At 41.3% G+C, this 24459-nt stretch overlaps 1 protein-coding gene across 9 annotated transcripts in view; it reads left to right on the forward strand.

Annotated features, from left to right (window-relative positions):
• The window catches only part of SHROOM3 (shroom family member 3), a 277506-nt gene that overhangs the window by 136074 nt on the left and 116973 nt on the right, over positions 1-24459 (forward strand). Inside the window, exon 1 of one of the 9 annotated variants that reach the window (XM_053923122.2) lies at positions 9621-9990. The exons of the other annotated variants lie outside the window; for them this stretch is intronic. The gene's annotated coding sequence lies outside the window, so the exon portion shown is untranslated. Of the gene's footprint in view, positions 1-9620; positions 9991-24459 lie in introns of those variants that run through there. 9 annotated transcript variants of the gene reach the window in all.

Here is a 24459-nt window from a genome sequence, read left to right on the forward strand (position 1 = left end):
TGGATTTTCAACAAAGATTTTATTTACTTATTTTTAGAGAGAGGGGAAGGGAGGAGAGAGGGAGAGAAACATCAATGTGTGGTTGCCTCTCACATGCCCCCTACTGGGGACCTGGCCTGCAACCCAGTCATGTGCCCTGACTGGGAATTGAACCAATGATCATTTGGTTCACAGGCTGGCGCTCAATCCACTGAGCCACACCAGCCAGGGCTGGCAATAATACCATATATTTTAAACGAGCAAATATTTTTAAGTATCATGTTTACTCCGAATTTTGCTGCTTAATAGTATAGTGCAAGATAACTGCTCTAAAATTTCAGTTTCCTTTTCTGTAAAATGGGGTAAAAATCTCTGCCTGCAGAATTACCCAGATTATGAGTTATAGTCAACACACTAATTTACGCACATAGTATTTTACTGGGTAGCTGGCAGGAGTCCAATAAACGCTGCAGGGCCTGCACGTAGTGGTCTTGGTATGTTAAATTATACCCAGACTCTGACACAATTTGTATACATTTTACACAATCAGTTTACTAAGCATCAATTTAAAAATCTGCAAAAATGGTGGGAAACTGTCAAATGTGTACATGTGATATTTATACATATGTGCGCGTGTGTATGAAACAACTGAGACTCATAATCTGCTAATAAATATAAAACATCCCGGGGGAAAAGTGATGCCACTCAGATATAAATGATTACTTGTCATTTCCCCCAGTTTTGTTGACTCTAGAACATCAGTTATGACATCTCATCATAATCTTATCCATTTCTGTCTTATGGAATTAAAACTGATTTAAGGGACGTTTTGTGGTCTTTCTGAGTCTAGGAGATGAACAGGCCCAACTGGAAATAAACAAAGCCAGGAATCTTAAGCAAGAGGGTAGAGACCTACTCACTCCCACTGCCTGAGGAATTTATGGCTGGTAAGCTGTTCTCTAATGAGCACAGAAAGAGAGCACTGCATCTTCTTGTAATTAGTTTGACAGATATTCTTTTAAATTGGAAAAGATGCCCAGACTTGGGATAGCAAAGGAAGGTTCTGAATTCCTTTTGCATCTTAATTCCGATTTTGTCGTGGTGGCTCTGGGAAGTGTCAACATCTGAAGATGAGTAAAGCCCATGTCTGCATCCAGAGACCTCCGCATCTTCTGTTTACCAGTGGGTGTGAACCGCCATGCTTTCGCTTTGCAGCTGTGAAGTCCAACACAAAGCAACAGGTTCTGCAAGAATTCAGTTGGGTTTGGTTTCTGTGAGGGGTGGATTTTCTCCCTCATGTCTAATAAGGGATAGGCTGGCCTTACATAGCCAGCTTTATCAGAAGCTTTTACATCAGAATAAGTCACTGATTTGGGCATGATGAGTTGAAGTACATCTGAAGTTGATAAATTCACTAACTATGAAATATTTTTATCCTCAATACTTAAAACCATCATGGATATTAAGTTACCACCAGCCTTTGGTTCTCCATGGAAACAAGTAATCAGGAAGCTATATATTATCTTTCCGTCTGTCTGTCTATGTATGTATGTGTGTATGTATGCATGTGGGTATGTATCTACGTGTCTATCTATCTGTATCCATATATGTCCTTTTAACCACTAGAAACAGTAACCTTTATCAGGGTTATTAAATTATAGCAAGAGTGGTGATGACTCTTTCCACCTTATTATACTGTCTCTAGACGTCCATGTACTGTGTCCACTTAAAGCGCACACAAGGGCTGAAACCCACCTACCCTCGAGGACCTGGCTAGGCACTGTGGTGCTGGCTGCATAGCTCCTGCTGGGGGCCTTTCCCCACACACTTGAAGAAAGGCCCCAGTGTGCTAGCTGAGGTCCCGACTGTTACTAACAGGGAAATGTCTAAACACAGACAGTCTTGGGAGGAAGACACAACACTTGCCTAATCCACCAAGTCTAAATATTTTGTTTTTGAGTGAGTTCATTCATCAGGTTAGTCTGGTCTAGCAGTTCTTGGCAGAGTGCCCCACCCCTGCCTCCCTGCCCACCACCATTTTTCCCATTGACTTAAAGCAGATTCCTTTGCTTTATCAGCTCATCTTAATGAAGCCAGAACATAACATCCAAAGAAAGGGGTCCTAAATTTTAGTCCTGATTTAAAGAAAGAGAGGCGGAGCTTATAAAGCATCACCTGTTCTCTCAAGTTCATCGACTTCATCATTATTTGACTCATTGTAGTAGAAATAGTGTAGCACAGTGCCAGGTCAGAATGACTGGGTGAAAGTCCAGCTTTACCCCTTACTAGTGAAATAACCTCATGCAAGTCTTACCTCTTTGACCTTCCGCTTCCTCTGTAAAAAAAGAACAACAACGTGATGCTTAGGTGAGATAATGTAGGTCTATCTGGAAAAAGTCCAGCCATTGTTAATATAAAGAGAATAGTTTGCGCAACATCGATGTAACCTGGTAGCCAGGGAGAGTGGACTGGAATGCACATGTGTGAACAATGATGACTTCACTGTACTAGTCAGTGGGAGCAGTAGATGCTGTTGTGTGAGCATGTGTACTGTGTGGCTGTCACATTCAAAATGACTAAGTGAGTAGGGCAATGAATCTTCATCAAATTTTGCATTAAGCTTGAACATTCCTCTACGGAAACTGCTCAGATGATTGAGAAGGCCACAGGTATGGGCAACTGTGATTGGCAGCTTCATCACAACAACACTCCCGCACTTGTATTACGTCTCATGCAGAGATTTTTTGCAAAATGTCAAATCACCCAGGTGACTCAGCCCCCCTACAGCCCAAATTTTGTGCCCTGTGACTTCTGGCTTTTCCCAACACTAAAATCACCTTTGAAAGAGAATAGATTTCAGATCATTGATGAGATTCAGGAAAACATGATGGAGCAGCTGATGATGATGGGGAGAACTGTGTGAGCTGCCCAAGTGCCTACTTTGAAGGGGACTGAGGGGTCATTGTCCTGCATGCAATGTTTCTTGTATCTTGTATCTTCTTCGATAAATGTCTCTATTTTTCATATTACATGGCTGGATACCTTCTAGAAAGACTGTGTATGTAAAGTGCTTAACAATATTGCCATGTAGAGCAGTTTCTCAAAGTGTGGGACCCGAACCCTCAGAGTAACCTGGGTACTTGTTAGAAATGAAAATTCTTAGGTCTCAAATAGAAACTTAGGGATGTGGGAGTAAATATTGGCAAATCATATATCCATAGGGGGTTAATATCCAGAATAATTAGAACTCAACAACAACAAGAAAACAACCTGACTTTTAAAAGGGTAAGTGAGTTGAATAGACATTTCTCCAAAGATGATGTACAAATGTCCAGTATGCACACGAAAAGATGCTCAACATCACTTTTAATTAGGGAAATGCAAATAAGAACCACAATGTGATATAATCTCTTTCCCATTGGATGGCTACTATAAAAAAAAAGCAGAAAATTGGTCATGAAGAAGACGTGAAGGAATTGGACCCATTATGCACTGTTGGCGGGAATGTAAAATGATACGGCTGCTATAGAAACAGTGTGGGGGTTCCTCAAAATAATTCAAACATAGGATTGCCATGTGATTTAGCAATTTTTAGCAAAAGAATTAAAAGCAGGGTCTCTAAGAGGTATTTGTATACCCATGTTCGTAGTAGCATTATTCACAATAGCCAAGGTATAGAAATAATCTAGTGTCTTTTAACAGATGATGAATAAAGAAATGTGATTATTTCTATGTATAAATAATATACAGGGTCAGACAAAAGTAGGCTTACAGTTGTGAATATACAAAACAGTTCTTGTATTATTATTTATTAATTACTATATTATTTTCCATATAAACAACTGTACACCTACTTCTGCCCTATCGTGTATATATGATGAAATATTATTCAGGTTTGGAAAGGAAGGAATTCTGACATATGGTACAAGATAGATGAACCTGGAGGGCATTTTGCTAAGTGAACTGAGCCAGTCACAAATAGATAAATGCCATATGCTTCCATTAATATGAGGCACCTAGAGTAGTTTAGCTTACAGAGAGGGAAGGTAGGTAGCTCAGGGAGGGGAAAATGTAGAGTTGTTTAATGGTATAGAGGCTTAGTTTTGCAAGATGAAAATATTTCTGGAGATTGGTTGACAACAATGTAAATGAACTTGACATTAGTGAACTGTACACTTAAAATGTATGGTTAAAGATGATAAATCTTATGTGTATTTTACCCCAATCTTTAAAGAATATTTAAGGGTGGAGCCCAGCAATCTGAGTTTTAATAAGCCCTCCATGTAGTTCTGATGCTTGCTGAAGTTTGAGAACCACCGAAGCCAAGCAAGCATTTAATAAGTGGTGGCCCCTATAACAGTAATAATTATCATTATTATATACACATCAGCGAACTATAACTGATGTTCAGCATAGTTTGATTTAGAGTATACTTCTTGATATTCTAATTTTTGAAAGTTAGTGAGTCGTATTTAGAAAATCTTACTAAGTGAACTGGGATATTCAATTAACAAGAACACTCCTCTTCTCTAACCACCTGGCATTTAGAAAAGCTTGTATATGTTTCTGATTTCCTGACAGCTGAGTGGCGAAGGGCAGTCATTTCATTTCCGGACTATACATTCAGCCTTGTGAAGGAAGCCAAGTCATGATTTTTCTGCACCCTCAGGAGCTCATAGTTCATACAGAACATTTCTAGAACATTTTTCTGAACATTATTGCCCTCAGGATCATAGTCCTAATTATTTTTATGTATAAAAATCCAAATAATATAAACTTCCTTTCCATCTGAATAAGAATAGACATTAAGAGCGCTGTCAGCAGGAAGCTGTGCCCATCTATGACTTTCGAACACTCAGCTAGAGTGTGTGCAGAATTACCATATACCCATGTCATTCTAGATTCTGCCTGAAGTTGACAGAAGAGAGCGCATTAATTTACTTTTTCAGTATTAGCCTTGAGTTTAGATTCTCAAACTTGTTCCAGGCAGCTCTTGCCACCTGGTACCCATTTTGCTTTATTTTTAGTTACCTTTTGGAGGGCAAAGGGCAAAGGACTTTGAGAATTCCCCAGGCAAGCAAGGAGAAGCATTTTCTGCACGGAAAATTGACGGTGCGTTGTTTTCCTTCACAAAGGGCAATGGGGATGTAATCTCAGTGCTCACTTGATCATCATCTGTCAAACCAAAGCAAACAAGCCAGTGCCAGTCTTTACTGTAAAGCCAGGACAAAAAATAGCCACCATGTGGTGGTTGTCTAGCCGAAGAAAGCCACCTTCATTTCAGAAAATGTTTACTCGTTTGCTCTCATTGAGTGATATGCCGTCAAGGTATGAGTTCAGTGATGGCAGTTGTGGAAAATTTTTATTGGTTTAGCAAGACCACAGGCGTTCCTTGTTGGTAACTGGCTTTCTGAAAAGGTGACGGTAGGTTCTGAGGGTTTTTCTGCTTTGAAAATGAGGAAGTGGAAGCAAAAAAAAGAGCAGAGTGGTTGGCATTGTTCATATTAATGGAAAATGTGGAGATTAAACCTCCTGTTTTGGAGAAAAAACTGCACCCCTTGTTTCATGCCATTGACTTTATACATTTTTCAAATAGCCATATATCTTGATACACTCTTGTAGTGATTCTTGTCTGCATGTGTATTTCTCCCAATGAGGTGCCCTCATATCCCCACAGAACTGTCCCTAGCTTTTCTATCTTTCCCCTGTAATCTGAGGTTTTATTTTAAAATGCTGGTGGCATCTCTGCAGAAAGATCCCCGTGTTAATTCCTCTCCAAGCCAGATGTCAAGATTATCTCCCACTTTGTTAACTGAGAGATCCAGGGTCAAAGGGGGGGCAGAGACTCTGCATGCAACTTCTCACTAATGGGCGAACTCCCTCCAGACCCAGCTAAGGCTGGGCTAGGATTCTGAGGATTGGTGATGTGATATTTAGCACCCTCAATCTTTTACTGTGGGCAGGGACAGCAGAAAGAATTGCTTGAGGAGTTAAAAGATAATTTTCTCCCATTTAAAAAAAGTTGTGGTAAAATATACTGACATAGACTGAATATGTGTCCCCTTCCCCCAAAATTCATGTGTTGAAATCTAATCCTATTGTGACGGCATTTGGAGGTGGGACCTTCATGAATGGGATTACTGCCTTATAAAAGAGACTCCAGAGAGATCCCTCAAACCTTCTGTGTGAGATTACAGCCAAAACACAGTCATCTGTGAACCAGAGAGTGGGCTGTCACCAGGCACCGAATCTACCAGTGCCTTGATCTTGGACTTCCCAGCCTCCAGAACTGTGACAATTACATTTCTATTTATGGACCACCCTGTCTATGGTATTTCATTATAGCAACCTGAACAGGCTAAGACATACACATAAAATTGACCATTTTAATCTTTTTTTAAAGGTTTTTTTTTGTTTATTTTTAGAGAGAGGGGAAGGGAGAGAAAGAGAGGGAGAGAAACATCAATGTGTGGTTGCCTCTCATGTGGCCCCCACTGGGGACCTAGCCCACAACCCAGGCATGTGCCCTGCCTGGGAATCAAACCAGAGACCCTTTGATTCATAGCCCGCGCTCAATCCACTGAGCTAGACCAGCAGGGCCCATTTTAATCATTTTTAAGTGTACAATTAAGTGTCATTATGTACATTCACATTGTTGAGCAACCTCCACCACTATCCATGTCCAGAACTTCAGGAAATTTTTTAAAAGCCACTTTTTGCCTCAGCTTGCAAATTCCAGTTAACTTTGTGCTTTCTTTCTCTAAATGTGTATGTCCCTGTCCTGATGATTTAAGTTAAAGAGTGGGAAGGATTGTTTTTTAACACTACATGATGAATTGGTTTCAGTGGAATTCAAACGGTTTTGTTTTGGCTATTTCTTATCAGGAATGCTGAATTTTTTCTAAGAGTAATGTCAGAGGTGAAGGGTCAAAAGGGAGGTACCTCTTGGGTGAGTCAATTCAGCAAGAGAGAGGAAATGGTGAGGTGACACTAAATCATTCCTGGTAATACATTCTGGGTGCTAAAAGGGCGTCTGGTATCCTCAAAGAACTGCGATACTGAGTTTTTACTTAGTAAACCTTCTGGCTGTACCTTAGAGCAACGACCTTAGTGCTGTTATATTTGCTCTCTGTCAATAAGAACTTCTTAAGGTCATGGTGTCCTTGGGTTCCCATTAAGCCCGGTGGCGGGAAGTTCTTTAATGTTTACTGAGTGTGCACAGCATACCAAGAACTTCACAACAAATACATGGAGCATGCCTGGCCTCTAGCTGGGCCTGACTTGCAAAGACTTCCCTGTAGGTTCATCCTTCATTGATTCCGACTTCTGGAGTTTCTGGAGAATACGGGAAGGTGTTACAACCTTCTTTACCCAGTGTCTACATTATTGGCCATGGAGATATGTTTTTACAATACAGGCTGAATCAGTTACATGTTGAATAAGACACACTTTGCTTCTTGAAATAATCTTGGAGCAATTTAATTGCATTTTTCCTAAAGAGAAAACTTGCTCAAACACATTGTTTCTGATCCAAGCGCCTTGCTCACCTTTGCCACCCCACCCCCACCATTGTTCATTCTAAACTGCACTTGTTTTTATTCCTCTGCTCTAAACCCTCTCTGGGGAAATAATGCATTTTGCTTTGGAGATATTTTTTTCGTCCAGATACGACAATGTCCATGGATATTACAGAAAAATCTTAACCTCTGTGCAGCCACTCACACATCTTGTGTCTCCTAAGGCAGGATGTTCTAGTTAAATCTCTGGCTAAATAAGATAATGATATTAGGTATAGAGAAGCTGGTTTAGCCAAACAAGAAATATCTGAATGGAAGCAGTGCTCGTGATAGAGGAAAGCTAGTGGAGACAAACTGAAAACCTAACGTGTTAGCTGCGAGTTTCACTTTCCTGTATAATTGCTCATGAATCCCAGGGGACAGCGTGTGATGTGCTAAGTAGACTCTAAAAGGATTATAGTCAGGCTTTAAAATGTTTGCTTTTTGCCAGAGCTTTAGAGACCTTCAGACTTTATACCAGTTGCTATTATTATTAAATTTTCTGTACTAAAGAATAATTTAGCATAAAAGCAATATTCATTTCAGGAAAGATTTAGTCACATGTCACAAATGCTATGGGAAGTACAAAGTTATAAATGTATGTTCTTAAACAAACACTGTTGAATGCAAATTAAGTGAGAGCCTAATCCACGTACTACCAGCAATCGTTCCACCGTCTTGTGATATTGGTACATAGTAAATCAGTGGGCTTCTAAGTTACAGGAAAAAAAGACAGTAACAGGGACACGGAAGGATTCCCAGTGTGTGGAGTGAGAGGGGTTGTTATAGAATAGGTAGTCCAACGTTGCCCCCACACTCCCCTCGCCTCCACCCCACCACTGTGTCCAATGCAGGAGACTCCTCTATAACCGAGGACAGAGACTCATCTAGCCCCTCCTTGCACTGTTTCAGGGTCAAGGAGCTCCATACCTGACAAGCCAGCTCATTCCTTATGTGTATGGCTCCAACTGTTAGAAAGTTGAAACTAGGAGTCCTCAACTCTCTACCTTACGTAACCACTGACCGTATTCCTTTCCAAGGCAGGCTGTTATTTCATGCTGTCAAGTTTTATGAACATGTGTACATAGCTCACATAAAGCATTTACCATAGACTGTTAGGGTTTTAGCAGAGTTGTGATATAGCAAGGAGTCATGTAACCACATCCCATGAGAAATGTCTTACCCAGTTCATTAATATCTCTTTCCCTTGTTTTGGTAAAGTGCCTTCATATGGTCCTAGGAACATACTATAGATGTGCAGGCTGGCATGGAAGTTAGAAAAATGAGATAGTACTTTGATGGACGTTACATTCAAACCTGACCTTCATCTTCAACTTCCATGTGGCTCCTCTTATTGATGGCAGGGAAGAAGAGGCCATACCTAGGTTCAAGTAAGGGCATATCTGAGGGGAGGGCTGGGGGAGTACTTGATCACTCATGTACATGTCTTCCTCCTCACTACTGAGGAAATGGGATAAGAGTAGCCCAATATCACTTTTGCTCAGCAACCCACTATATCATATAATCATGATGCTGGAAGAACAACCCCAGTATTTTATAGACAGGAAAACAGATTTAATAGCCTGCGACAGAATGCCTAGCAGACTTGCAAACTTAAATGTCTATAGGGCCAAGGAAGAAACCCAAATGAATGAAGTGGGCAAAGTATAAAATGTAAGTAGCCTTTTTCCACAAACTAATGGGGAGTGGTGAGGACTGGGGAAAACTGGTGGACTCACGCTCCATTTAAAGAGCGCAGCTGATTCTCAACTCTAATGGGTTATTATCATGATGGAATGCAGACCCAGTGTTGCCAGAAATCTGGATTTTTTCATATGAATGATCCTAAATGATTAAGTGTTCAAATTGAAAGCACCACTTCAGGCCAACCAAAACAAGCCTGTGAGCCAAATTCTGTTTGCAGATGCTCGCCTAAGCTTTGAGAAGCTCATGGATGAGTTGTGTCCTCAGTAAGGGCACTTCAGAGTGGGGCTGTGAGTGAATCCAGATGGTTTTCTGCCGTTGGCCTTTACCCATCCCTCCCCCTTCTCCAGAACAGATTGAGTTAAGCTCCGTGTCACCTCTAGAGAAACGCCTGGTTGTCCTCTGAGACCAAATGACCTCACCAGGGTGCGAAGGAGGAAGCTAGCTGAGAGTGGGAGCGTAGGGAAATGAACACATAATAAACACAAAAAGGGCAGGAACACAAGAGACCACAGCAAGGTCAAGCACATTTGAAGACATATCTGAACTTTTGGTGTTAAAATTCTTTTCTCCAAAAAAAGTCCCTTAGTGCATCTTGCAAATACCACCTTCAACAGAAAGCATGGTTAATGAATGTGCAATCAGTGCTGTTTTGTTTTCTGGGACACAGTGACTCATGAATTACCTGTAATTTTGACTGACATGCGTTCTTCAGGGGATCCGATGGGAAAGCGCCGGATGGGAAGGCTGGGTAAGTTCAGTCCTGATTGGAAATGAGTGATTGATGCCAACTGACACTGAAATGCAGCATGTTTCCATTTAAGAGGACCTGCTAGAGGAATGCAGCTTTTGTGCCTCTCCTCATTTATCACGGTGTTTACACAGCCTGCTTGAGGTTGAAAGTAAATCATCATCCTGCTGCTCGTGGCTGTTTAACAGCTAAGAGTTTGAGAGGTGATGGAGCAGGAGCCCATTGATGGCGTCAGGTGAAGGAGTGAGGGGAAAGGGGTCACCCTGGGCACGTACAGTACTTGACCCAAGAAAGGTCCTGAAAAAGGGGAAGAACTTCTTCCAATAATCGTTCCAGTTGAATGTCACTGCTACACAAAATGCAGAATTAGCTGGGATTTGGAGTTTTGATCAGGTGATGGGATCAACGAACAATCTGGTCTCACAGTTTCAAATACATATAAAAAATATGAGTGGTACCTGAAATGAGGAAGATAAGGCCTTCACCTCATGGAACTTTGTGTTAATCTACCTCTCAAGGTTCATGGTTACCACATCTGCGCATTTTATCTTAGAGAAGGCTCAAAGTTGTATCTCCCTTTAAATACATCAAAGATCATGATGTAAAAGCAGGATTCGACTCCAAAGGACAGAATTAGGACCAATGGGTGAAGGCAGAAATCAGGTCTGACGTTAGAAAGAACTTTCTAACAGAGTTGTTTGAAAATAGAAGAGGCCTCGAGTCAGGGTTGAGCAATGCCTGGCGGCAACGTTCTACAAGAAATTCAGGTTCCCCATAGGGCCGAGGTAAGATGATGTCTCTCTCTCTGTTCTTATCTAATCTTGAGAATCGATGATGTTAATAACATGGTATGGGATCCTGAAAGGTTCAACCCTCCTGCAGTGCTGCTTTCTGGATCATAAGTCATGTTTTAAAAACAATAATCTGGCTTTTTTTGTCTACCAATTGGATTCCCCTAATGCAGAAATTAAAATACAACTGATAGTGAAGTTAAATAGGTAAATAAGCAATATGAAACGTGAGGAAATCTCAGTCAAAGTCAAGTGACTGTGTATTTAAAAATCATGTTACTTCGTAGTCGAAAGATGAGTCAGGCTGGTTCGGATTTTATCTAAATAAACAACCGGTGGTTGAGAGCATGACGCTGGCACCAGGTGCTCCGTGTTCGAGTCCTAGCTCTGTCTTAGACTAGACCTTCAGCAATCCCTTAGCCTCTCAGTGGCTCAGTTTCATCATCCGTGCAGCAGAGTTACTGGTAGTGCCTACGTCATAGGATCTTGGGAGAGGAAGAAGGTCGAGAGCATGGAAAGCACTTAGGACTGGGTAGGGCGCGGACGGAGTCTGAGATCCGGCACGCCGGCCGTTGCCACCTCTGGGGTTACTGGGATTTGGCAGAATGATGGGCTCTGTTTCAGAGCCCACCCGATAGACTCGGTTTTACATTTTTCCCCTCAAGAATGTATTTAGTTCAAAGAATAGTCATGTGGATGTTTAATGGGGTATAGATATTCTAACTGAATGTTTTCCCGTCCTTGCTGGTGGCATTCAGAGTAGTGATACATTTTATAAAAGGATTAAGGGAAGTTTTTGTTGTATGTTTGACTGCTTTACTGCATTACAGAAATGTAATCATTTAACCTTTTACACGTCTTTTGTTTGTTAATTATCAAATAATTCGGTTTTCTTCGATGTAGTCTCATCCTCATGGTGTATTCTGAGTTATAGGAATTGGCCCGCATTTATTCTATTTTTTTAACCAAGAATTAACACATAGTATCCTAATTTAAATAAGCTGAATTTAAGATACCTGGGTAGTCCTGTAGAACTCTAAATTTTTAGCACCAAAACATGAACTGATAGGATGACTCTATGAAAGCTAATAAATACACGTGTTTCTATATACATATTGCATTTTGAATATAGTATATATATTTGTATACATATATATTTTGTTATGCTATCCTCAAATTTATCTTCACATTAGTATAATTTCAGCCGAGTTTGGGAATAAGATGTCGCAAAGCAGGCAAGTTGAAAGGTCGGGAACACAAGCGTTATGTGAGGAGCGACCCGGTACAGAAGGCTCAGGCCACAGGCGCCCGCTCCTCACCCATGTCTGGTCCTCTGCAGTGTGCAGGGCTCCCTGCTCACCAATAATAACCCAAACGTGAGAACTCAACTCTTCCAATTCTTTCAACTTTTTACTTGAAAGTTATTTCAAAATTAGAGAAAAGTTGTGAGGATGAAAATACTGCACAGGACACTCACGTATCCTTTGGCCAGATGTCTTTTTACCCCGCTTTATCATATGTGCTTTCTCTCTGTAATATTTTCTAACTGCGTGAGGGTAAGTCACAGCAGGCCTCCTTTACTTCTAAGCACTTCAGTGTGCACTTCCTGAGAACAGGAATACTCCATTCCATAACCATACGACCATTACCAGCTCTAGTAATTTGAACATGGATACAATACTGGTGACCTTTTTGTTTGGAGAATGATGACGACTTTAGTCTTAAACTGGCCTCAGGCTCTGCGGGCGAAGGTGTCCAACGGTCGGTTGGAAATGCAGGACAGAGCCAGGGAAAGTATCTGAAGCAATGTTATTATTTGGGAGATATCTACATAGGAATGATTGTTAAAGACAAGAATGCTGAGATCCCTGAGAAGAGAGCAGAAGCGGCAAAGAGAAGGAGGCCTTGTACCTTGATAGTTAGAGAAAGAAAAACTACAGCACAAGTAACAGATGAAAGAATCATAGCATGCTGGCAAGAGAAAGTGTTTTAAGGGGAGGGAGAGGTTAACGATGCCAACACTGAAGAGGGGCTGGGGTGGACCCTGAGGAGGGGCAGCCACATCTGGCCATTGAGGGGCAGCAGTTTGGTCAACTATAAACTCCAAAGCCTGACTTAGGGGGTTGGTCAATGTAAGTGAAGGGGGAGGAAGAGGCCGAGAGAGCAGAGGGATCACTGGAGAGGGCCACCTGTAGGGGCAGTGAGAAGATGGGGGTGCAGGGTCACCAGGCTGAGGGCCCCCACAACTGTCCTCCCATATAAACTCTCGCTCTTTTATCCTAGCGTGGAGGCATTTCCCTACTCTTTCATGAATCTTTTAAATCGTTCAACAGTTACTTGTGTCCCAGGAGCAGATGACAGGATGAAGGGGCACTTTTCCCTGGGTCGGACCTCTAGCCTCATAGCTGAGGTTCTGCCAGAGAACGGCACCTTATCTGCACCACTGTGTGATCTGAAGGGACCAAGGTGACTCAAATTAAAACCCTCAAGCATTCAGCCCTCACGAGGGAATGCAGAAACACAAAGCAGCACCTCAGAACGGAAGGAGTGCAGAAAAACGAAGCTGACTTCAGTGGGATTTTTGTGGTTTTCTCCTTTGTTTTTCTGTTTCCATCTCCAAAAGCCTCTTGCTGCCAAATATTTTTTTAAAGCCTCCTAGCCATTAAGGGCAGAGGCTCAGCACTGCTGAGGGCCTCACACTTGGCCGACACCATCCTCAGGAAGCTGTGAACCACCGGCGCTGTGCAGGTGACCGGACTGTTAGAGGCAAAATTACAGGAGGACGTGAGACTGACGCTCCTAAGGGCTCGTTTCAGGCGAGTTGAACCGGCTTACTCTAAATACAACAAAACACCAATGACACACAGAAGAGTTTCTAATAAAACTTACTTTGCACACTTTCCTAAGCTTCAAGCCACCACCTTTGCATTAAAGCAAACTTGGGACATTGAGCCTTGAGAGTTATTTATACAACAGTCTCAGTGAAGCTTTATTTTCTATCCTCCATTCTTTCTTTTTCCTTCCTCCTTAGGTGGGATGTAGGTTGCAGTTGCCTAAACAATATAGTCCGGTGTTTTGTTTAAGGCTAATATAATTTAGATTTCCTTACTTTTTTTTTAAATACCCTATTTAGTTTGCGGCAATGGAATGAGTAGACTGATGAGTTTTCATAGGGGCATGCCTGTATTTGATGTCAGATTTTATGCTTTTTCCCCCTAAACATTTCTTCTTTGTGAATTTGCCATCTAGAGGATGGCTGCGTCAGAACGAACTCACCTCACCTAAGGCCAGTCTGCAGAACCGTCGTCACTATGCTCGCTCCGGCTCCCGTGGCGATAAAATGGCAGCGCTCAGCAAGGGAGCATTCTTGATTCCTGAGACAGGGAACTAAGCCAGGCACTTGTACATTTGTTTTCAAATGAACTGGTTCTTATGCTGTAAATATTTAACTATTCCACATAGTATTCCTACCAAAGTTTCCACTAGGTTATCAGCTAACACCATTTCCCACAGGCAGAAAGGATCTCTCACTTTCCAGAACCCTCTTTAAGCAAATACAGGCTATATTCTGGGGTGTTTGGTTTGCGAAGGAACAAATTATGGGGAAATAATGGGATCTAGAAGGCATGTTTTTCCCTTCATTGAGGTAAGGAGGCCATGGGGAACTAAGTCAGCAAAGAATAATGGATGTAACAGAAAATCTTACTGTTAGTCCTGAATATTTTTATTGTTTCCTGTGCCATCTTTGCTGAAATTGTGGGTGATGATGGCTAAAAGCAAAGGTTTTTTTTTTCTCTCAGTTTATGGTTTTGAGAATCAGACAGAGGGACATTACCTATTAAGGCTACTGGAGAGGGCCAGGTGATCTTATCTCGATAATGAAAATAACTCAGGTCAGCTTTTCTCTAACCTCTGAGTTGTCTGGCTTCTTGCACATTCATTTCTCACTGGCATCTGCTCTCAGAAAGAAACTTGGGGAATGCATTAGGCAGAAGATTTTGATTTACAGCTCACCTCTGTTTACTCTTTTAGTGATATATTTGTTTATTCGGAAGGCAGATCTTACAGACATATTTTATGCTTTTGACTTCTTTTATGAACTCTTTTTTTGAGTGTGGCTATTTTGCCACACTTAAATGGATTGTGATTTTTTTCTTGTCTTTCCTTTGCCCCTTTTTTCCCTTCCTTCCTTCTTTCCTCCCTTCCTTACTTAACATGCATCTCCTGTCATTTCAACTCTGTGGGCAGAAAGGCAAGAAGTTCACCGAAGTCTGAATGTCTAAGCTTATCTCTCCGAATACTGCCTTTCAGAATGTCGGAGGGCACTCAGACCACAGGACTGTTCAGCTCAAAGACCATCAGCAGGAGTCAGATTGGAAACTACCTTGCAGAGCCAAGTCTGCCTAGTCAATTAGCAGTTTATAAAACATGACTCCCAGCAGAAAGCTAATTGCCAGGGGGCCCGAGGAAAGCACTGGCCTGGCTCAGAAGCCTTCATTTATGCTGCGGCCCAAACGATGGCCTGGACCTTTTCAAGGAGTTAGTGAGAGCATTCTGTATTTTCCTTATCCAAGTTACAGAAATATTTCTTTTAGGGAAGGTGGTATTTTAAAAATTATTATTCAGCTGAATATTTTTTAAGTGAAGTCCTTTTTTTCCAGATATCTGACAACATGATGCAGAACTACTTTCTTTCAAGACTAATTATGTTTCATGATCTTCTGCATTTTTCCTATTTAGCTTCAAATTTGCAGGAAACACCAAAGTGTGTTTTCCAGCAGTGTGAGCTGAGAGTGTGCAACTGAAAGAACACTCTTGGAATGTGAAATAAGGACCTTAGGGCAAAATAAAGCAAATAAACTTCCTTCACACTCTGTTAGACCATAATTGAGAACTCTGTATTTTCTTTCTAAAGCACTCAGTGCAGAAAGTTTAGTCCAACTCTGAAACTCCTGTTTAGTTTTGTTTTTAATCCCAGCATGTTAGTATTTATGATTCATCTACACGTATTTTAAATTTAGCTTATTTCAATTTTTCTAACCAAATATTTTTAAAACGTCTATTAATGTTGGAGAAGATCAGGCATTCTAAAAGAGTAACCTGGTATTTTTAACACAAAAATAAAATAATCATAAAACCTTTGCATTTCCTCTTTATTTCTCATTAAAATGCCAGAGTGAAAAAATGTTCCTGGAGTGCTCAGCATTCAGACATTTCATTGCGCTGCGCGCCTGTCCTTGGCTCGTCTGGGGCCGCCTCTCTGTGATCATTGTTTTGAGCTTGCTGATCGAGGTTTTCTTCTGGATGCTGTGCCTGCCCTTGGCCTTGTGGCTTTGACACTGAAGCACTGTTGTCTGCAAAAGACAGTCTATTAGAGCTCCAGGGTTCACTCAGCTCCTGCTTTGCTGCTGTAACTTCATTCTTGGGAAGTTTGTGAGTTTCCCGGGAGATGAAGCATGAGCAGCATTTGCTCCAGCCCAGGCAATTGCCGAAGGCCTGGAGTCCTGTTTTGTTATTCAGGTTTCCAGGAGTGGGTGTGGGGCATGAGAATCCGCAGCCTGAACAGTTACCACTACATGTCAAAATGAGTGCCACTCGCCCTTCTTTTGTCACATTTTTTTTTTGTAAAGGGTGGTTATTGTGATGTTTTTAAAGTTGAGCCCTGCTTGCAAAAGCCAAACAGAAATTAGAATGAAATGCCTGAGATGAATTAGTTTGTTAAAAGCACATCTGAACTAATATGAGTATGTGAACTAATATGAGTATGAATTTCACATATTTCAAATATGCCTCAAATCCTTTTTGGATTTAATAATGTTGAACATTGAAAACATTGTTGGAATTAAAGCTCAATGAGATGACAAATTTGCAAAAAGTATTCGAGGTAGTGTGCAATGGATTTTTAATATTTTTTCTGAGTTAAAGGGAATAACAGCATATGATGTATTTTTTTATCTTTATAACCTATCATTCATCTTTAACTTAAGTGCAGTGATATTACGTATTACATATTGGAAGTGAAATGGCCCCTTTATGCAAAGCTGCAGTTTTATTTCTCAAAATCAGGTATAAGCCAACAATCATGTCTTCAGAGACTTCTGGCTGACTTAGTTCTAAGGCTTTAGGAAACCTAAGTTTCAGATCTTACAGTGATGTAAGCTGTGCCAGTGACATGTCTACTGTGTAGAGATTCTATCCAGTGTTGTGCTCTCTATTGCTTTTTTATTTGTTTTTAATATTTTCCTCTATTGTTTGTATTCTGTTCATGGTGATGGAGGTGACAAGGGTTTAGGAAAAATGCCTGTTTTAAGCTCTCTGAAAGTCAGCTGCCGTCAGCCATCCTTCTAAGGTCATTCACAAAGCCTATGACTGTCGGAAGTTTAAGGGCATATACATTCCTCTGTTTTGCAAAAGTCTCCCACTGCCTTTCATGAACAATGGTAATTCAAATGATGGGGTGTTGATTCCAACCTATAGAAGCTGTACATATTAGGACCAAGTACTCTGACACTGACAGCCTCCCCTTGGGTGGGAATCTTCTTTCAAATGATTCTACTTTCTTTCTCTGGATTGGATGACCAGGCACACCATTTGGTATTAGAAATGCTGCTTTATGAATAGTTGGACAGACTAACGGGTCTGTATGAAGAAGCACTGAAAATATAGATATGATTTCCCCAAAGAAATGTAGAAATGGCTTTTAAAATTTTTAGAAGATTAGATATAAAAAATGTAGAGTTACAGTTAGTGTTAGGAAAGCAATCCAAGAAGTGAGCCTAGATCTTACATTAGAATACTATTTGGCAACTTCTTCCAACATTAGTAATTTAATTGATTGCAGGTCACTGGGTTTTCCCCTATTTTGGAAATCCATGGCTCAATGGAGAAAACAGTCTTAAAATCAAAGAAAGAGATAATTGTCGTTCTGTGCCATTACGGTTCAGCGAGCAGGTTGGATCTCGCGAGATTCTTGATCATGGCTTGGATCAGCCAAGAGGGGATTGGGACAGTGCTCAGTGAGTTTGGACAGAGTTTCTGGGAAGTGGATGCAGTGGGCGCACAGACATTGGGATGTCTCTAGTCCATAGTGAGACTCATTATTTACTCAACAAATATTTACTGAGTGTCTATTTGTGCTGAACACAAAACATACCCAAATCCCTGCCTTTCCTGAGATTATATTCAGGGCAGGGGTACAGGTGATAAACATGAAACATAACACATAACTGGGGAGAAAATGAAGCAGAGGATCTGAAATTCTGGGTTAAGAAGGAGGAGACAGGGTGTAATTTTAAATAGGGAGATCAGGGTAGGCCTCACTACAAAAGCGACATTAGAAGGAGGTGAAGGTGGTAGCTGTGCAGATGCAGAGGAAGGGAAATTTTCTGTGCAAAGGCCCTAAAGCAGGAGCATGCATGGTGTGTTTGAGAACCAGCAAGGAGGCCACTGTGGCTAGAGGCGAGTGAGAGGGGAGAACAGTAGCAGAGCAGGTCAGAGAAATGATAGGTGGGTGGGAGGAGTAGATCATGGGAGGACTTGCAGACCATCATAAGGCCCTTAGCCTTTACTCTGAGTGAATTAAGGAAGCATTGCTGGGTTCGGAGCAGATGATTGGCATGATTTGACTAGTGTTTTAAAAGAATCGCTCTGGCTGTGAAAAGACTAGAGGTGGGAGGTAAGGGTGAAAGTAGCAGTTAGAGGGAGAAAGAAGGCTGTAGCAGTAATCCAGGAGAGAGATGATGGTAATTGGACTTGGATAATAACAGAGGAAATAGTGAGATGCTGCTGGATTCTGAGTTAGTTTTGCAGGTTGCAACAACAGGATCTGCTGGAAGATTAAATGTGAAATGAGAGAAAGAAAGGACTCAGGTTTTAGGCTTCAGCACCAGATGGATAAAATCGCCATCTACTGAGATGGAGAAGATGACAAGGTGAGCAGTCTTTGGAGAGAGGATTTAAACATTTTAAATTGGATATACCTATAGACATCAGGTGATGTTAACTAGGCTCTTGGGTACATGAATCTGGAATTTTGAAACCTTTAGAACATATATCTTACTTAAATCATGAAATATCCCATGGAAAGCTATTAATCTCTGGAAGTTGGAAGCTGCAACCAGAGGCATAGGACTCATTCGAATCCTCTGACCCTGCTTTCTATTGTCTTTTGATTATAGTTGGAAAGCACGAATCATAACCAACTACTCCAGTTCTACTAGTTTAATTGTTTTGTATTTACTGGATACAAAATATTTCCACACCATGCACAGTTAGAGCTAGAGGTCATCTAAAAGTTTCTCATTTTACAGATAAACAAGAAAGGCTCAGGGAAGGCAAATGATTTGTCTAAAAAAATATAGTAAATTTAGGAGTAAATTTAGATTACAGCAAAACTAGGCGTAAACCTAGCTCAGGACTCTCCTTTACCCCATCTAGAGCACTTACAGTTTTATTAAATGCAATAGGAAAAGTGATAAAAAAGAGGTAAAGTCAAAGACCATTTCTGCCACTGGCTATTGCCTTCAGAGCAAAAATCTAGGTAGCAGAGCTCTTCTGTGTTAATTTTGGCAGCATTGCCTCCCTTACTGTGAAAAGCCACAGAGTGAAGTTCAGCTGGCGTGCTCTCAAAGATAGAGTTGGACTACACCTTCCGAGTTGTTCAGGCCAGGTTTTGAATAAATCAGGGCATGATTTTTGGATTATAGAAAGCTGGGGTGCAGCAGGAATAATTTCTTTTATCCACTCAGTCACAATAAACTATTCTTTTCTTTAAGACTTTGAAATTAGAGGAGGAGGGAGAAGAAAGAGAATGTGGGCAACTCTGCCATCAGCTTTTGATGATTCTTGATGATGAGTTGGAGAAGACTGGAAAGGGCTAATAGAACACAGAATTGAACAAAATTTTAGTTTGACACTGGATTGCGGTCAGACATCCATACTCCACTTCAACTTGCCCCTGGTTTTAGCCCTTTCTCAGCTATTGGTAAATTATTTGGACTGGCTATTGAGTTTCAATGGGGCATTATGTATAATTTGCAAACTGCTATTATACGTAGAGATAATTCATTCATTCACAGACATTTTTGGAGTACCCCCTATAAGGCTGACATAGAAAGTGCAGCGGTGAATGAACTAGATGATGTATTTGTTTTCCCAGAACTTACATTTTCATGGGGGCACATAAACAGTGAATAAGTAAACAAATAAGTAAAGAAGATAATACCAGACAGCAATAAGTGCTATTAAGAAAAAAAAACAGGGTCACAGGATAAAGAGAGATTAGGTAAACTACTTTAGGTAGGAAGGTCAGAGAAAGTTAGGTGACTTTTGAATGAAAACCTAAACAATAAGATACCTACCACATGGAGGTGTGGGCATTCCAAGCAGAGGGAAAAATCAAGAGCAAGGACCTTGGAACAGTTTTGGGGTATTGATGGAAGCGAAATGAAGCCAGTATGGCTGAAGCACAATGAGCAGGGCAGGCTGGGGCCACATCATGTAGGGCCTCGTAGGCCATAGGAAGGAACGGAATTGTGGTCTACGTGTAGCATGAGGCCATCGGAGGATTTTAAGCAACAGAACAATATTACCAACTGTATTTCTTTGGAATAACATTGAGATTCCTTTTTTAGGAATAGAGTGTATAAGGCCAAGAGTAGAAGCAGGGAAACCAGATACGAAAGTATTGCCCTAACCCAAGGAGATGATGGTAGGTGGCTCTAGCGTTGCTCATTTGGAGATGAGTAATGAGATTTGAGACAGGTTCCTGCGATAGCATCAACCAACTTGCTGATGGATTAAATAAAAGATTTAAGGGAAAGAATAATGAAGGCGACTGTTAGGCTTTGAACTGTATAGTCTGGATGATAAGGAAGCCATTAGTTAAGATGGGGAAAACTGGAGACCAGCAGGTTTGGAGGGTGGGGGTAGGTGTGGAGGGTGCTAGGGAATAGCAGAAGCAAGAGTTCTATTTCAAACACATTATGTTTGATATACCAATCCGATATCCAGGCAGGTGGTTGTATATAGGAATTTGGAATCCAAAGGAGAGATTAGAACTAGAGAAAGTTGAGAGTCATCAATATATAAATAGTATTTAAGGTCGCAGGATCCAAATCTCTCAGTAGAGAGAGTGTAGATAGAGAAAGATATGAAGGTCAAACTGGGGGCACATCAATCTTGAGAGGAGGTATATCCAGAAAGGCACCTGAGAAAAAAATTGTTGATTCGTTGAAAGCAAGAGGCAAGACCCAGGAGTGTGTGCCATTGTGGAAGTCAAGAAGAGAAAATATTCCTTGGAGGAGGAAATAGTCAAATGTGATGAGTGCCACTGTTGAGGGATCCTCAAGAGATGATCGCACACTATATAGGCCTTAGCAAGAGAGAATGATGATGGCTTTGATAAGAGCAATCGCAAAGGAGTGGTGAGGATGGAAGTCAGCTGCAGGGGTTGCAGAGAGAACAGCTGATGATCAATGGAGGCAAGAGCAGACAATTTATTCCCGCTTGTGGTTTCTGCACCATTTTAGTTCGGGATTTAGTAATAAGGTAAGACTATACCCGGTATTGCTAGAAAGACTCTTAAGCTTAGGTTTGAGAATGGTGAACTAAAACTAATATATATTCCTAGGAAGTTTGATCTACCATCTACTTGGGGGGATTAAACTTCTGTGCAGTCACCTTGACGTTGAGAACATACTGCTCCCAATCAGTCTTTGACACAAGTTTCTAGAATCTGTTTCCTGCAGCAATACCCAGGTGGCCCAAAAGGCAAAAATAATAAACCCAGCATGCATGGGAGCCCTCAGTGCGCTGGTTAGAGGTGATCTGCTCATTTAATCCTTACCTCAAGTGATAGAAACTATTATAACTCCTTCTTTCAATAGGTCACACGGCCTCCTCTAAAATCTAGGTAATTTATAATTAAAATCTTGCAACACACCTTATACTTAAGGTGGGAAATGCTTGTATTACAGCAAAATTTTAAGTTTTATTTCTATTTTTTTCTTCTCACCCAAATGCCAAAAACCATGTTTACATGGCAGCTGGGGATTGGAACTCAGACTGTCTGGGAGCTCCAGGCTCCTGCTGCTCAACCAGCATCCTTTCTCTCAAGGCACCTGGCAAGGAGACTCCAGAAAGGAAAAGCAGATAGATAGTGGCTAAAACTGGTGTGGGTACAAAGTTGCATAAAGTGATAATGCATTGAGCTAGAAATGAAAAATATATACTGAAAACTTCTTGCTGGTGTTTTACATCTTTTTTAATCTGTATACTGATAGCGCCTGCCTCGGAGAATACCAGTCCTGTGCATCACTCAACATTCTCCCGCCAATACCCATCTTCACCCTGCTCACGAATTGCCCTCAAAATCAAAATAATATGCCATGCACACACATTTGCCTTTTGGAAAGCTTTTTGGTATTCTTCTCCCTGACAGCTAGTAAAACAGATGGTCAGTTGCTTTTTTTATTTTTACCTTGTGCGACAGTATGGATGGACCTGGAGAGTATTATGCTCAGTAAAGTAAGCCAGAGAGCCAAATACATATGATTTCACTTGTCTGTGGAATCTAATGAACAAAATAAACTAGCAAACAAAATAGAAACAGACTCATAGATACATCAAATAGACTGACAGCTGTCAGAGAGGAGGGAGGTTGGGGTGCCAGGTGACAAAGGTGAAGGAATTAAGAAAAAACAGACAGAGACAACAGAATGGTGATTTCCAGAAGGAAAGGGGGATGAGGGAGGTGCAAGGGGGCAGCAGGGTGATAAATGGTGACAAGAAACAGACTTGACTTTGGATGCTGAGTACACAATGCATTGTGCAGCTGATGTGTTACAGAGTTGTACGCCTGAAACCTGGATGGTTTTATTCATTAATGTCACCCCAATAAATTCAATTTTTTTAAAAAAGGAGAAAAAAAGAGTGACTCTTATTTCTGGGTGTGGTCGAAGTGAAAATAAGGGCATTTCCTGAGGCGTCATAAGCTCAAAGGCAGAGTCTTTATCCTGGAAGTTAGAAAAGCCTAGCACGCAGACGGGAATTGTTTTTGTTCTTCTGATCTGAAAATGACAGCATAGAACACAGCCAAGGGCACGCAGCATTTTATTATGGGTGATGCAGCTTTAATTGGTATGTGAGAAGACATGCCTGTGGAATTAGTCCTTGGAATATTGGCCAATCAGATCACTTTCAACATTTCTCAATGTTTAGTTTCATCTTATAATTAAGTACCAATGATCATTTCCTGACAGCTAATGACTGGCTAGAGGAGGTAGAAGCCTCATTAGGTTGACAGTTTATCGAATTCTGAGTTCTTCATCTGCAGTGTGGCAAAGAGAGGAACCGTCCTCAAACCCCAAAATGATTAAAGGTAACTCCAACCATGTTTTCTATGTGTGAACATTAACTTGTTCTTCAAAGGCTGACTTGGTTATCTTCCAAGTTTTTAAAACATAAACCCTGTATTATATGATCAAGAATAATGTTTATGTGACTTTGATAGAGATGTACTGAACTATGTTAACACACGCACATGCACACACTAAAGTAAAAGCAGAATTGATAGGCCATATTTCCTTCAGACCTTCTTGTGACAATTCCACAGCCTTTCCTGAGAGCAGTGTCACTATTCATTAATTCCAGCAATAGCATCCTTACATTCACTCCCCAAACACTGGTGGAGCACCTACAATGTGTTAGACACTGTTCTAAATGTTGAGGATGCAGGCAGGAGTAGGGGGTTGTGGATTGTTGCGGGGGAGATAAAATTCTCTTCCTTACTGAGCTGGTATTCTAATTATGATACTTATCATAGTAATTTCTGTCTTCATGATTACCCGTCAGGAGACCTGGAAGACTACAAATTAAATGTCTTCAAAGTGGCCTAGCTAAAGGTAGAAGAGGGTCTTCACAGGACCATCTTGGCCAACCTGTCTGTGACTGTCTCATCAATCAGGTCATTGTGTAGTCACCCCAGCTTCTGCTAATTCCAGGATCGCTCACCGATTACCCATATTTCTGAGACTACACTCTTCCCTTTGATAAGAGAAAGTGCAGTCTCTTCTCCATGGGGAGCTACTGCTTTTCTCTTCCTTTTGGGACCTGACATGAGCTGGTCATGAAGGAAACGGTGACATCTAGTTCCTTGAAAACATTTCTATAGCTTGATACAGGGATGGTCAGACCTATAATCCAGGAACTCTTCCAGAAGACTTCCATCCCACCTAGACCAGGCATCAAAGACCTCTGCAGATGTGGAACAATGTTTTTCTAAGGGTACCCCCCGCCTTAGACTTTATCGGAGTTACTACTGGGAATTCCTCAAAAACCTTTCCCCTCCGTAGACTCCTGATTTTTTGCAGTTGGGGGGTGGGGTGGGGCAGGGAGCAGAGTAAACTTAAGTGCTCAGAGAAGCTCCATGGATCCTCCACCACAAGAGCAACTCAAGATATGAGGTCCTCTGGATCTTTGGGGTTGTCAAAAATGCAAAGCAGAACCTCAGGGGGCTCCTGACAGTTGGTTTGCACTACCACATCAACCCTGGGTTTCAGCATCAGCGATAGCCTCCCATGGCCTGTGCAGAATCTGGGGGCATTGGCCCTGATGTCTCACACGGAAGATATCCTTCTGGTATCCCAGCTGATTCTGTTGGTTATAGACTGTCCACAAC

The sequence above is a fragment of the Desmodus rotundus genome, chromosome 4, assembly GCF_022682495.2.
Source record: "Desmodus rotundus isolate HL8 chromosome 4, HLdesRot8A.1, whole genome shotgun sequence".
Classification (NCBI taxonomy): Eukaryota; Metazoa; Chordata; class Mammalia; order Chiroptera; family Phyllostomidae; genus Desmodus; species Desmodus rotundus.